This window comes from Stigmatopora nigra, chromosome 17, assembly GCF_051989575.1.
Source record: "Stigmatopora nigra isolate UIUO_SnigA chromosome 17, RoL_Snig_1.1, whole genome shotgun sequence".
In the NCBI taxonomy this organism is placed as follows: Eukaryota; Metazoa; Chordata; class Actinopteri; order Syngnathiformes; family Syngnathidae; genus Stigmatopora; species Stigmatopora nigra.
This window is the reverse complement of record NC_135524.1, coordinates 10,941,416-10,956,293: the sequence shown is the minus strand read 5'-3', so window position 1 is coordinate 10,956,293 and position 14,878 is coordinate 10,941,416. Positions and strand designations below refer to the sequence as shown.

Below are 14,878 nucleotides of genomic sequence, written 5' to 3'. Positions count from 1 at the left end.
CTATTTTTGCATAGTTGTCGTATTATAACCGAAAACATATTCTGGGGCTTAGTTATTCAATAATCAATGACCTTCATTTGGGTACTCTATTTTTGCATAGTTGTCGTATTAGAACCGGTCCATGTCGGTTTTGGAAGTTGCTATTAATTAGATTTTTTATAATGTGTATATGGATCTGTTTTGCTTATTCTGTGAAAAAAAAGATAATGGATGGTTCTGGGGCTATTTGCCACCATAATAAATGTCAAAAACATGCTAATTTGCGATAAAATCAATGTCTTTATTATAACCGGTCCATTTCGGTTCTGGTTGGTTTGTTGACCCAGGAATGGTGTCCAATGATGATGTGAATCTATTTTCTATTATACTTCAAAGTTTTATCATTAAAACATATTCTGGGGCTTAGTTATACCATAATCAATGACCTCTATTTGGGTACTCTATTTGGGTACCCTATTTTTGCATAGTTGTCGTATTAGAACCGGTCCAGGTCGGTTCTGGAGGATGCTATTAATTAGATATTTTTATATTGTGTAGAATGATCTATTTAGCTCATTCTGTGAAAAAAAAAAGATTATGGCTGGTTCTGGGGCTTTTTGCCACTATAAAATGTGTTCAAAACATGCTAATTTGCGATAAAAACAGTGTCTGTATTAGAACCGGCCCATTTCGGTTCTGGTTTGTGTTTTGACCCAGAAATGGTGTCCAATGATGATATGGATATATTTTCTAATATACCTTAAAGTTTTATCATTAGGGCTTGTTCTGGGGCTTAGTTATACCATAATCAATGACCTCTATTTGGGTGCTCTATTTTTGCATAGTTGTCGTATTAGAGCCGGTCCATGTCAGTTCAGGAGGATGCTATCAATTAGATTTTTTTATATTGTGTAGATGAAACTATTTTGCTCATTGTGTGAAAAAATAAAGATTATGGATGGTTCTGGGGCTATTTGCCACCATAATAAGTGTGAAGTATGAATGTATTTTATGCTTATTATTATGTCTTTTGGTTTATATAGTGTAGTCACTAGAATAGAATTTTGCATGACCCAGTGGAAACTTCCATCATGACACCTTTTAGTTAAGGGGGTGTCATCTATCACGACACTCCCATTTCTTTGTCTACTTCTTCCCGCCTTAAGTTTGTCTCTGTCACATGATCCTGTGTTAATAAAACCAGTTTGTCTGTGGGGAGTTGCCAGGAATTCCAAACGGTCATTCAGGAAGATACACCATCTTTCTGCTCTGGCTATTCTGGCTTCCTCCTTCATATGAAGTGAGTTAAATTCTCATCACTACTGGCTGGGTGTTTCCTCTGCTCCGATATTATTGAATGTATCTGGTCTTAAATCTGACAATAAGTGTTAAAAATATGCTAATTTGCGATAAAAACAGTGTCTGTATTAGAACCGGCCCATTTCGGTTCTGGTTAATTTTTTGACCCAGGAATGGTGTCCAATGATGATGTGAATCTATTTTCCATTATACTTTAAAGTTTTATCATTAAAACATATTCTGGGGCTTAGTTATTCAATAATCAATGACCTTCATTTGGGTACTCTATTTTTGCCCTGTTGTCGTATTAGAACCGGTCCATGTCGGTTTTGGAGAATGCTATTAATTAGATTTTTTTATATTGTGTAGACGGATCTATTTTGCTCATTCTGTGAAAAAATAAAGATTATGAAATGTTCTGGGGCTATTTGCCACCATAATAAAGGTCAAAAACATGCCACTTTGCGATAATTATTATCTAACACAGGCATTATGTTAAATCAAGTGCTCCAGTTAATGACACTATTTATTGTATAAAATATCTCCAGAACATCCCTGGATGAATATTTTTACACAGAATTGTCAACAATACATATACCTACATATTTAAAAGCATTCCCAGTTAAAAACAACAACCAGAACCGACTGGACCTTATTATAATGCATGCACAATTTTATCGCAAATAGCCATGATTTATGATACTATTTATAGTGGTAAAAATCACCAGAATGTCCCTGGAAGTTAATTTTTTCACCAAAGCCCCAAACCCAAGCCCTCCTGTGGACACTTTTTGTCATTACACCCTAAAGCCCGCCGTAAGGTATCGAACTTTTGGACGTTTTAAGCAACCCCTGGACCTAGCGATTTGGTTCTTATGGACTCATTCTACTCCAATAAATGTACTCTTATTTTATAAAGTAATCCTGGGTCCATAGGACATTCAGGAAAAAAAATAAGACTCCTATTTATGGTTGTATTCTCACTACTAAAAATAACCCCATTTGACACACTATTTATGCTATAAAATAGCCCCAGAATGTCACTGGATGATAATGTTTACACTATTTAGTCATAAATACATCCTGAATTCGTTCAGAACACATAATAATGTAAAATAACCCTCCAGAACCAAAATGGACCGTATTTAATACAGGCACCTACAATTCAATCATCAAATTGTCCTCGTACCAAGAGCATTTCCCGGCTGAATATACACCTAAAACTGATTCTTTTGATATAAAAAGATATAATATAAACCTAGGAAATATTCAGGAACTTTACCCCGTGTAAATTGACCCATCAGAACAGTTTTGGACCCGTTTTTATACACTACCGTACGCAAGTACGCTTTGGACGCTGTTGGGAAAATGGAGAACACCTTTTGTCATTACACCCTAAAGCCCGCCGTAAGGTATCGGACTTTTGGACGTTTTAAGCAACCCCTGGACCTAGCAATTCGGTTCTTTTGGACTCAATCTACTCTAATATATGTACTCTTATTTTAGAAACAAATTTGCGGTCTATAGGACATTCAGGAAAAAAATAGGACTACTATTTATGGTTGTATTCTCACTACTAAAAATAACCCCATTTGACACACTATTTATGCTATAAAATAGCCCCAGAATGTCACTGGATGATAATGTTTACACTATTTAGTCATAAATACATCCTGAATTCATTCAGAACACATAATAATGTAAAATAACCCTCCAGAACCAAAATGGACCGTATTTAATACAGGCACCTACAATTCAATCATCAAATTGTCCTCGTACCAAGAGCATTTCCCGGCTGAATATACACCTAAAACTGATTCTTTTGATATAAAAAGATATAATATAAACCTAGGAAATATTCAGGAACTTTACCCCGTGTAAATTGACCCATCAGAACAGTTTTGGACCCGTTTTTATACACTACCGTACGCAAGTACGCTTTGGACGCTGTTGGGAAAATGGAGAACACCTTTTGTCATTACACCCTAAAGCCCGCCGTAAGGTATCGGACTTTTGGACGTTTTAAGCAACCCCTGGACCTAGCAATTCGGTTCTTTTGGACTCAATCTACTCTAATATATGTACTCTTATTTTAGAAACAAATTTGCGGTCTATAGGACATTCAGGAAAAAAATAGGACTACTATTTATGGTTGTATTCTCACTACTAATAATAACCCCATTTGACACACTATTTCTGCTATAAAATAGCCCCAGAATGTCACTGGATGATAATTTTTACACTATTTAGTCATAAACACATCCTAAATTCATTCAGAACACATAATAATGTAAAATAACCCTCCACAACCAAATTGGACCGATTTTATAATAGGCAATATGCACTATTCTGTACACTATTTAAGGTATGAAATAGCCCCAGAATATACCTGGATGAATATTTTTTACACCATTTAGTTACAAATACATACACTTAGTGATTTGACAACATTCTTAGTTAAAATGACCATCCAGAACTGATATGGACCAGTTCTAATATAACCAGCATGTCAAATAAAGTAGTCATATGGAGGTCATTCATTATGGTATAACAAAACCCCAGAACATAACTGGATGATAATTGTTATATAGAATAGTCAAATATACATCCTTATCATCATTGGACACCATTTATAACTAAACACACCCACCAGAACAAACTGTGGCCTAGTTCAAATACAGGCACTGTTTTTACCACAAATTTTTATGTTTTTGACACTTATTAATGTGGCAAATAGCTCCAAAACCAGACAGGATGATTATTTTTTACACAGAATAATTATAATACATCCACCAACATAATAGACACAATTTCTTCGTTAATAACATCATTCAAAACCTACATGGACCAGTTCTAATACAAGAAAAAGCCAAAATATAGTGCTCAAATGGAGGTCATTCATTATGGTATAACAAAGCTTCAGAACATGCCTGGAAGATAAAACTTTAAATTATATTAGAAAATACATCCCCATCATCATTGGACACAAGATTTAGGCAAATACACCCACCAGAATCGAAATGGACCGGTTATAATGAAACCCTTATTTTTATCGCAAATTAGTATGTTTTGGACACATTTTATAGTGGCAAATAGCCCAAGAACCATCATAGATCTTTATTTTTGCACAGAAAGATTGAAACACATATATCTACAAGAGGTAAAAACCCCTGGTTAACAGCATCAACCAGAACCGAGTGGGCTCGGTTCTAATACAAAAAACTTGCAAAATAAAATGGGAAAATTGAGGTCATTGATTATGGTATGACAAAGCCCCAGAACATGCCTGGATAATGAAACTTTAAATTATATTAGCAAATACAGCCTCATCATCATTGTACACAAGTTCTAGGCGAATACACCCACCAGAACCGAAATGGATCTATTATAATGCAACCCTTATTTTTATCGCTAATTAGCATGTTTTTGACACATTTTATAGTGGCAAATAGTCCCAGACCAATCCTGGATCTTTATTTTTACACAGAATGATTGAAAGACATTTATCTACATGCAGTAAAAACCCCTGGTTAACAGCATTTACCAGAACCGAGTGGGCTCGGTTCTAATACAAAAAACTTGCAAAATAAAATGCAAAAATTGAGGTCATTGATTATGGTATAACAAAGCTCCAGAACATCACTGGATGATAAATTTTACACATATTAGTCAAGAAGACATGCACCTCATCATTAGACAAAGGTTATAGCCAAATAAACCCAACAGAACCGACATGGACCGGTTATAATGCAACCCTATTTTTTTCGCAATTAAGCATGTTTTTGACACTTATTATGGTGCCAAATAGCCTCAGAACCATTGAGGATCTTTATTTTTGCACAGAATGATTAAAACACATTCACCTATATTAGGAAAAAACCCCTGGTTAACAGCACCAACCAGAACCGAGTGGGCTCGGTTCTAATACAAAAAACTTGCAAAATAAAATGCAAAAATTGAGGTCATTGATTATGATAAAACAAAGCTCCAGAACATCACTGGATGATAAATTTTACATATTTCCGTTAAAAAGACATCCACCTCATCATTAGACAAAAGTTATAGCCAAATAAACCCACCAGAACCGAAATGGACCGGTTATAATGCAACCCTTATTTTTATCGCAATTAAGCATGTTTTTGACACTTTTTATGGTGCCAAATAGCCCCAGAACCATCATGGATCTTTATTTTTGCACAGAATGATTGAAACACATCCATCTACATGTAGTAAAAACCCCTGGTTAACAGCACCAACCAGAACCGAGTGGGCTCGGTTCTAATACAAAAAACTTGCAAAATAAAATGCAAAAATAGAGGTCATTGATTATGGTATAACTATGCTCCAGAACATCACAGGATGATACATTTTACACATATTAGTCAAAAAGACATTCCAATTTAATTGAACACAAGTTTTAGGAAATTGAACCCACCAAAACCGAAATGGACCGGTTATAATGCAACCCTTATTTTTATCGCAAATAAGCATGTTTTGAACACATTTGATGTTGGCAAATAGCCCCAAAAGCATCCTGGTTCATAAATTTTTCACAGAACACGCAGAATAGATTCACCTACACAATATAAAAAATTCTGGTTAATTAACCCTAATAACCAGAACCGATTGGACTCGGTTCTAATACAACATCCATGCAAAAATACAGTGCCAGAATGGAGGTCATTGAATATGGTATAATTAAGGTCCAGAACATAATAAGATGATAATTTTTACACAACATAGTCAATAAGACATTTTTAACATCATTGGACATTGCACAACTACCAACCAGAACCAACTGGGCCTTGTTCAAATAAAGGCAACATTTTATCGCAAAAAAAGCATGTTTTTGACACTATTTATAGTGAGAAATAGTCCCAGAACATCCCTGGATGATTAATTTTACACAAATCAATCATTAATAAACCCATCAAGAGATATGACAGAGTAGTGAATCAAAATAACCCCCCAAAACCCGAAATGAACCGTTTCTAATACAGGCACTATACTATATCAAGTGCCCATGTTTATGACACTATTTATGGTATAAAATAGTCCCAAAACATTACTGGATCTTTATTTTTACACAGAATAAGCTAAATACATCCCTTTAAACATTTGAAACAATTCCTGGTTAATAGCACCAACCAGAACCGACTGGATCTTATTATAATGCAAGCACAATTTTATCGCAAATAGCCAGGATTTATGATATTATTTATGGTGGTAAAAATCACCAGAATGTCCCTGGAAGTTAATTTTTTCACCAATCTGTCAATAATACATCTACCTATATATAGAAAAAAAAATCCCAAATCAAAATAACCCCCCAATACCGAAATGGACCGTTTTTAATACAGGCAACTACAATTCAGTCATCAATTTTTCCTCTTACCAAAGGCATTTCCTGGCTGAATATCCAAAAAGAATTGGTTATTTTGATATTAAAAGATGTAATATAGACCTAGGAAATATTCAGGCACTTTTCCCCGTGTAAATTGGCCCATCAGAACCGTTTTGGACCCGTTTTTATACACTACCGTAAGAAATGGACGATGGACGCTGTTTGGAAAAGGGAGATACTCTGCCGTCTGGCAGACACTTTTGGTCATTACACGCCATAAGGTATCGAACTTTTGGACGTTTAAAGCAACCCCTGGACCTAGCGATTCGGTTCTTTTGGACTCAATCTATTCTAATAAAAGTATTCTTATTTTAGAAACACATTTTGGGTCTATAGGACACCCTGGAAAAAAGTAGGACCGCTTTTTATGGTTGTATTCTCACTACGAATAATAACCCCATTTGACACACTTTTTATGCTATAAAATAGCCCCAGAATGTCCCTGGATGATAATTTTTACACAATTTAGTCATAAATACATCCACAATTAAATCAGACCACATAAATAGGTAAAATAACCCTCCAGAACCAAATTGGACCGATTTTAATATAGGCAATATGCATGTTTTGTACACTATTTATGGATGGAAATAGCTCCAGAATATACTTGGATGATTATCTTGACACAAATGAGTCATAAATACATCCATCAAGTGATTTGACTACATTCCTAGTTAAAATGACCCCGCAGAACTGATATGATATGGTTCTAATACAACCGGCATGTAAAGTAAAGTAGTCATATGTAGGTCATTGATTATGGTATAACAAAGCCCCAGAACATAACTGGATGATAATTTTTATACAGAATAGTCAAAAATACATCCCCATCATCATTGGACACCATTTATATTTAAATACACCCTCCAGAACCAACTGGGCCTAGTTCAAATACAGGCACTATTTTTATTGCAAATATACATGTTTTTGACACTATTTATGGTGGGAAATAGCCCCAGAACAATACTGGATTTTCATTTTCACACAGAATAAGCAAAATACATCCACAAACATAATATAATATTTCTGGTTAATAACATCATCCAGAACCGACATGGACCAGTTCTAATACAAGAAAATGGCAAAATATAGTGATCAAATAGAGGTAATTGATTATGGTATAACAAAGCTCCAGAACATCTCTGGATGATAACTGTTGGGTCTGAAGTAACAGATCAACGTAATTGCCAACCGTGCACAAAGGAAAAACGAGGCAGAGACTGTGTTATATTTTAAAGGCACCGGCCGGCGGAAGAGAGGTCGAGGCGCGAGGTGGTGTCTCGCGCTCGGCTCGGTGGTTCTCTCTCTTATCTTTTCAAGGTGAAGGATGCCTTTATTGAAATTCAGCATGATGTCATGGAAAAGTACAGAAGTTGAGATTATAGGCATCATGGAAAAATACAACAGTTGAACACTGAGGCGAGTTGAAAAGATAATATAGACATCATGAAAGAGCATAAGATTAAGACAGCGATTATAGACAGGATGTTCTTTAGAAATGCACATTATATTAAGACTCCTGTTTTAAGCAACTTCACATTCCCTCCTGTTGTGGATTTAAAAGGACATCAGTAAATACTAAAGCAATTAAGTCTTCTCAGTATTACTTCATTAATCGATTCACAACATTTGAGTCACTCTCAGGAAATGGCGAGAACCCGTAACTTGGAGCGGTAAAATTCCATACCCCCCCCCCCCCCCCACCGCGCGGTGGAGAGAACCTTTTGTTCTGAGAATGGGACTGAATTTGAAGTTAGGGAAACACAATAAGATGAGGGTCATACCTGTGTGTTGTTCTCCACAGTGTCAACATAATCTTCTACGCGCAATAAGTTATATTGATACATCTGAGTTACGAACATATGGGTGATTAACCTCTTAGACATTTGGACAATACAGCAGGAACATGTAACACATAGTAAGATAAACATTATAATGATTACAAAAAAGGGGCCTAAATTTCTAAGGAGAACCTGGGACCAGGAGCCAGAAAACAACTAGTCTAACCAGCCAGGGGTAACCTGGTCATCACGTGTCATGGTATCCCTAAGGTTCTTCAAGGTGTGTAGGACATCTACTACGGTTTGGTTATTGTCAGGAATGTAAGTGCAGCAATGTTCTCCAATCATTGCACACACGCCTCCTTGGGGAGCTAAGGCCAAATCAACTGCCATTCTAGTTTGAAGGGCCATAAGGCGAGTGGCAGAAATAACTTCATTCTGGGCTTCTTCTAAAAGGACACGCATTGAAAAGATACAGAATAGAAGTAAAACCGCAAGAAAGGGAGTTGCGAATTTAATCTGAATAGAGAAACATGATCCGGTTGTTAACCACGGTGATACCCAATTACGGCTGAGTGATCTTGGGCCATGGTGTTTGCTAAGGCTTTCATTTCAGCCATGGCACAAGTTATGTTACCTTTGTCACCGGTTTCATCTGGGATGAAGGCGCAACAGTGCTCTCCACTCACCTCCATCCTTGGCTGTTATCAAATCTAGGACCATCCGGTCTTGCAACTCCATTTCTCTAAAGGCTTTTAATTCATCTGCTATACCTTGTAGGACTTTGACAGTTTGGTTAAAGAACACTCATGTAACAATTCAATGTCCAAATTGGGAAATTAGTGACAGAAGGTTTTTTGAGGGGGGTGGACCACCACTTATGGTCACCAGGCACTGCGCCAGATTGAATCACGTGGTTTGAATTGCACCGAATTTGATCTTATATATCTTATCACCATTTACATCACTGCAGATTTAAAAGTGATGCCTAGACACAGTCAATTCAGGATGTCAGGATACCTGTGGAAATGGGTATATGGCTACACACATAACAACTTTCATTCACATCAGTTAGTTTTTTGTGAAATACCAGGAAATTATACCACATATTTTCTTCAAAGTGTTTTTTTTTTTGGATTGCTCTTTTCATACCACTTCACTTTCTGCGACAGCAGCACGGCATCGTCTCGTTTTTCGACTTGAATCTCTGGGGGCGGGGCGTTCAGCCACACTCAGGCTGCCACTGATAGATAGTACAGTCACAGTGATGAGGGTGGCAGCGGCTTTTATTTTGGCTTCTGTGTGAGGGTGTAAAAACTATGAGAGGTCAAGGTTAGGTGAAAGGTGCTCGTGGCAGGTGAGCAGACGTCAGATGATTTTTTCACGGACAAGGGTTTTGGAACCGCCCGATTTCCAGTCTACTCAGAGTCACCGCTGTCTCGAACTACTTTGATTTGGGATTGGTGAATCCACGTCGACCTCTCAGCAATCTTTACTGCGGTGGGGGTGGTGAGTTAAACCACGAAGGGGCCTTCCCAACATGGCGAGGACCAGGACTTTCTTTTTACGACTCAAATCAGGCTCTGGTCACCAGACTTCACCACCTCCTGCAGGATAGACAAAAAGATCACGGCAGCTTACATGTTCTTTTGACAATTGTATCGGTTTATTGGTCTTATTGTACCATTTGTTCGCTCTTCAAGTCCCATGCTCTTTTGGACGTTGCACTTGTTGTTATTGTTGTTGTTAGGCCACCCAGGCGTCTAGGGGTTACCCTCAATCGCACTGGAACGCAGATTAGTTCATCCGGGGGGTAGCCGGAGGTGTGGGGCAGTCGAATTCGAAGGTGGCGATGGGCGGCCTCTCAGGAGACACCTCGTGAAGGTTCCAACTTTGTCTCCTACAAAAAAATTTAAAGTAGGTATTTAGACCTTTGGGACATGGAACACATGCTCTGCCATGTCCATCCTCCCTCCTGTTGAGACATGGCTCCGTCCATGGCTCAATTTTGGAATAAATTCTTTGGTAGGTGCGGTAGGCCTTTAGCTGTGAATAGGCCGTCTGCTGACTGTTCTGCTTCTTCATGTATCCATGCATCTTTTCTTTCTGTGGTGCAATGTTTTCAAATCAATTAATACAGAGTTTGTTGTTGTGTATGCTGTTTGGTAATTGTTTTCTGCTGCTGTTTTAGCTGCTGTAGTCTGTCGTTGTCTTCAGCGTGTCCTTAACATTTGCTTACCGCTATGTGGTTGGGCTTAAAACCTCAATAAACAAAATCACAACAATCTTTCTTATTTTATAACTATAGTTTGTGAACATTTAAAATCCTTATCAGTCCAAATTAAATATGCTAACTTGTATTCTATTTTGATCACTGCTTCCTTGTTAAGATCAATAAGTATATTTGTTTTTTCCTTTCCTGAAATTTCACAAATTAACCAATCATACCAAAAATAGGAAAATACAAAAAGCAAATCAGGCTGCTCTCTCCTCAGGAAAACAGCTTTTCCGTTCTCTGCAACAGTTACATTCACATCAATTAGTATCCAGAAACAAATGCACACATTTATAATTATGAACAGAATTGAACCCAATAAAATGTAACCACCCCTTGTTTGTCAGGGTTAATAATTTTAGCATAATTGAGTCATTTAGAGCAATTAAAACCCATTACTTATAAAAAAAACTTAGTAATCAAGTCCCAATTCATTCAATAATGTGTATCGCGTTGCATATTGAACTCAGTTGTTTGAAATTGAAAATATCCCAATTTAGTAGTGTTTTTATCAAATTCCATTCTCTTTGAAGTTTGCCAATCATCTCCTATAAAAGTTTCTTAATCAATATTTTTCAATAGTCAGGCATAAAATTGAAATCCAGTTCCATTTCTATCAATTTTCTTTCTAATTGTTTACATTAACTATCGGTAAGAAGGTTTGGTCTCAATTGAAACGCTTTCACTCTTTTATGGAGACAATAAAACCAATATAAAAAGTTCCTTATGGTTTATGGCATTGCTCCTCGAGCAATAATCTTTCCAATCAATATTGGATGCTTTCCATTACGTCTGATCGCGTCAATAAGCTTATCTTACCCGTCTCCTTAAACGTTTCAACTGAGAGAACCTCCTTACAGTGCAAAGGTGGATCTGCATCCTCCTTTTCCGCTATTTTGATGTCTGCTGGTTGGTCAGCCAAACTTGTTACGGACGTTCTCATCTTGGGTTGCTCGTGCGTCTTCTCCATGTTTCCTGTTGAAAAACACAGTCTTCTTCTGCTAACTCAAAATTAGTGCGTTTCTGTAAAGTTTTCTTTTATGCAGATAGCCAGATTAGACTCATCATTCAGCTTCAATCGTGTAGTGAATGATGGCGTTTGGTCTATAGTCTACTAAATAAGGTTTCCATATTTTATTGTCCGGTTGACCTCTTTATGTGAGCGCAATGATTTCATAACGAAATATGGAACCTTTCGTCAATCCCGTCAATTAGTCTGTTAACACAATTTAGATGCCATTATCATAAAAATCTAAGGTACTTTGGAATTTCATATCATGCACTGTTTTTGTTTTTTCATTTCAGTGCCAAAATTTCGCATTGCAGATTTGTTCCTCCAATTCAATGCATTATCATCAAAACATTTCTTTGGACTAAACAATTTTCCACAATTTTTCATCACCATCCAAAATGGCTTATTGGCGATTTCAGAAATTGATTTCAGATTTGCTAAATCCTTTTCCACCTTGATATCTAACCGATTGATTATATCTTGGTGGTTGGCCAATCAAAAACACAAAAAGACAAACAATCATTCACGCTCACAGACATCAGTGGTCTGTATTTTTTTATCACTAATCATTCTCAAAAGAAATAGGTTAATGTCATTTGGGTAACATGAATTGTTTGATGCCTATGCAATCCGTTATATTCTAATAGTCATTAATATGACTTGCGCTAAAGCATATCTCATCTGTTGATGGGCGAGCGAGACACATCATTCCGTGCACTGAATGATCTATGATGCTCACACAATCCCAGAGAAACCATGCCTATCCTAAATTAATTATTTTATCTAAACTTGCCAGGTACAATTTAACTAATAATTTGGAAAAATGCCATTTATGCATTGTCTTTATGTTTGATATCATTAATATTGTTGATTTCCTCTGCCTCTAAATCCTTATCTCTCTCTGCTTCTCCTTTCTTCATCGCTTGGTGCCTGGGCATTCCAGGAGCCCCCCCCTCCCCCCTCCCCGCACGCACCCTCTCTGTGTCCTTGGAGTTTGTAAAAGTTGCCTGGCATGGCCTGTACGGAGAGGGGGAATAGTAGGGGGCCACTGTCTCTTAACAGGCCTAGTATCAATCAATAACTACATATATAATATATAATAACTTGTATATAATTACATCTTATTTATCCGTCTAAGTAGTCTCTTTCGCCGTTTAAACTCTTATTTTGCGCGGCAATCGTCAAGATTTAGGAACGTGTCATAGCGTTTTTGTATATATGTATAGATATATATATATATCTATTCATATGAAGATTACTTGCATGATTTTCTCACTATCCAAAATGCTTTCTACACTTATTTTACATATTTGTTTTATCCACACTTTAACAGCGCGTAGTTGTGCTTCCAATTTTTCTACATTTTTTTCCTTTCTTAATCTTCTTGGCTCTTTTTTCCACTAAACTTTTCTTAACTTCTTCTTTATTTCTTGTGTCTCTCAAAGACGGGTTAAAATCATACTTCTTCACCCAGGATTGTAGATAATTGCACGCATTAGCGTCAAAACTTGCAATAAATCTAACATCCTGGTGTTCTTTTTATCTCTTTTCTCAATGACTGGCCCATTGTTTCTTTCTACTATTTTTTTTTTCTACTCTCTACTCCGGAGCGGGAGGCGGCTACGCCCTTCCCTTATCACTCACACTCACACTCACACACACCACTAACCTTTTTTTTTCTTTTTCTTTTTGGTGCACCGTTTCCACAAGGTTTTGTGATTTATCAAATATTAGTTATTTTGAACACAGCTATTTTGATGAACATAGAGTGGGGAGGTGTAAATTATACCCGTATTTACACGAACGTTAATTTTTTCCTACCCAGACAACAGATACCGACACTCTTGTTTAACAGGTTAAAAACTAGTTAAATAAGTGTAATGGATCTCTTTTAATACAACAGTGATCCCTTTGTAGCCTGGATAATAAGTACCATGGGTTTTTTCACGGGGCCTCCTACACGGGCCTCCTACACGGGGCCTCCTACACGGGCCTCCGTTCACGGGCCAACGCCCAAGCGCTTCTCTACTCCCCAATTACTCTTATCTTCCTTCCTATCTTTAGGTTAATTCTGTATTGGTGTTCTTTTTATCTAAACTTTTGTGTAAATCGTGATAATTAAACAGTAAATACCTGTTAATCCTCGATGCCGGTCTGGTTCGTGGGACCCGGTGTCTGGGCGAGCGGCCGTGGCTGTAGGAGGAGACCCATCCCGCAAAGGGAGACGCTGTCGACAGATTCTCGGTGTCCTCGGTTCGGCGGCAGTCGTCCGCCCAGATGCAGGTCCCGGGTTTCGGCACCAGTTAAATGTTGGGTCTGAAGTAACAGATCAACGTAATTACCAACCGTGCACAAAGGAAAAAGGAGGCAGAGACTGTGTTATATTTTAAAAGCACCGACCGGCGGAAGAGAGGTCGAGGCGCGAGGTGGTGTCTCGCGCTCGGCTCGGTGGTTCTCTCTCTTATCTTTTCGAGGTGAAGGATGCCTTTATTGAATTTCAGCATGATGTCATGGAAAAGTACGGAAGTTGAGATTGTAGGCATCATGGAAAAATACAACAGTTGAACACTGAGGCGAGTTGAGAAGATATTATAGACATCATGAAAGAGCATAGGATTAAGACAGCGAATATAGACAGGATGTTCTTTAGAAATGCACATTATATTAAGACTCCTGTTTTAAGCAACTTCACAATAACTTTTATACAGAATAGTCAATAATACATCCCCATCATCATTGGAAACAAGTTTTGAGTAAAAACACCCACCAGAACCGAAATGGACCGGTTCTAATACAGGTACTATTTTTATCGTAAATATACACTTTTTGACCTTATTTTTGATGGCAAATAGCCCCAGAACGTCCCTGGAAGTTTCTTTTTTCACAGAATAATGAAAATACATCTACCTATATGTGACAGGGTAAAGTGAGTTAAGTTATAAATGAGTGTGATGTAAAACTAGTTTTGGGATGGATGTTTATCAGTCTTTGATTATTGATGCATCCAGCCAAATAGCAAGGGTATGGATCGGTATTCGATATTTTATGTCTGGGCTCATGTAGCTGTAACGCAGGGGTATTTTCAGGCATTTCAGTAAAAGTTGGCTTGAAGATAACAACAACTGACC

The 14,878-nt window shown here is 37.4% G+C and overlaps 1 long non-coding RNA gene across 1 annotated transcript; it reads right to left on the bottom strand.

Annotated features, from left to right (window-relative positions):
• Nucleotides 1-8,398: 8,398 nt before the first annotated feature.
• LOC144210606 (uncharacterized) lies at nt 8,399-14,231 on the bottom strand. Its single transcript, XR_013329410.1, has 3 exons — nt 14,151-14,231; nt 13,884-14,066; nt 8,399-10,363 (listed from the first exon to the last, which is right to left on the bottom strand). It is a non-coding gene; the product is annotated as an uncharacterized LOC144210606 (long non-coding RNA).
• Nucleotides 14,232-14,878: the final 647 nt, after the last annotated feature.